Raw genomic sequence first — 1,244 nt, 5'->3', positions numbered from 1 at the left:
TAATCTGAACCAATATTGAGAAATAGAGCAATCGAAGGTCTTTTATTCATCACATGAGCAAAAGTATACAACATATTTTTAATTAATTTTCCCCTAAAGAGAATATACTTTGTATTTAGACAAATATGAGATTAGATGTTGGGAGTTGCTTTTGGAGAATGATCCATCAGCGCCTTATCAATGGTTGGATACTGATACAAGGGACTATCGCCTCTGGGATGCATTAATTAACCTTTGGACTTCCAGTTCCTTTAAACCATAAATCAGACTTTTCAGCTTCAATTTGAAGGATAGCCATTGTCTTTTCATAATTCTTTTCGTGGCCATCGAAGAAAGTTCTGGAAATCCATCTTTATATCGGATGCTTGAAACATTCCCAGTGTTCCAGGTTATGGCCTCCTGGAATTTCTGCTAACTCAAGCTTCACCAATGAATATATTCACCAGACTTAAGCCAATTGCTACTGGAATCACATTCAACAAAATGTAGAATTTCATTAAACTCAAAAAACACCTGTCATAGAATCCAGGAGGTTTGATGATAAACAGTCTTTTCTCATTGTTTCCACTCTGTCACACAGGAGCTGCAGTCGTCAGGAAGCCATGGGTGAGGAAGCCCCTGAATCCAAGCTGAATGCTGAGACAGTGGCCAGAGAGTGCGGCCACTGCAGTGACAGAAGCCTACTGCAAAGAACTCATGGCCACCAGGGCTACTGCAAGCAATTCTGATCACGTGGTCCTTATCCTTTCTTTTATTAATGTGGTAAATTACATTGATTGATTTGCAAATATTGAACCACTCTTGTATTCCATGAATAAATCTCTCTTGATTGTGGTGAATTATTTTTTAAGTGTATTGCTGGATTCTGTTTGATCATAATTTCTTGAGGATTTTTGCACCTATGTTCATCATAGAGATTGGCCTGTACATCCCCGTCTCTCTCCCTCCCTCCCTCCTGGAGTGTTTTTATTTTCCCCTTCTATTTTTTTTCTGGAAGAGTTTGAGAAGATTAGGTATTAACTCTTCTTTAAATGTCTGGTAGAATTCACCTGTGAAGCCATGTGGTCCTGGACTTTTGTTTCTTCGGATGTTTTGTTTTGTTTCATTACCAATTCTGTTTCATTGCTGTTAGTTGTTCTGTTCAAATTTTCTATTTCTTCCTGATTTAGTTTTGGGAGGTTACATGTTTCTAGGTATTTATCCATCTCTTCCAGGCTGTCCAATTTGTTGGGATATGATTTTTC

The 1,244-nt window shown here is 38.0% G+C and overlaps 1 pseudogene; it reads right to left on the bottom strand.

The window, feature by feature from the left end:
- Window positions 1-131: 131 nt before the first annotated feature.
- On the bottom strand, window positions 132-712 carry LOC120227811 (annotated as a pseudogene).
- Between the last annotated feature and the right edge of the window lie 532 nt (window positions 713-1,244).

This window comes from Hyaena hyaena, unplaced genomic scaffold (genome assembly GCF_003009895.1).
Source record: "Hyaena hyaena isolate Hyena2069 unplaced genomic scaffold, ASM300989v1 scaffold_4849, whole genome shotgun sequence".
Taxonomy (NCBI): Eukaryota; Metazoa; Chordata; class Mammalia; order Carnivora; family Hyaenidae; genus Hyaena; species Hyaena hyaena.
The sequence above is the reverse complement of the archived record's forward strand: the minus strand, read 5'-3'. Positions and strand labels throughout refer to the sequence as shown.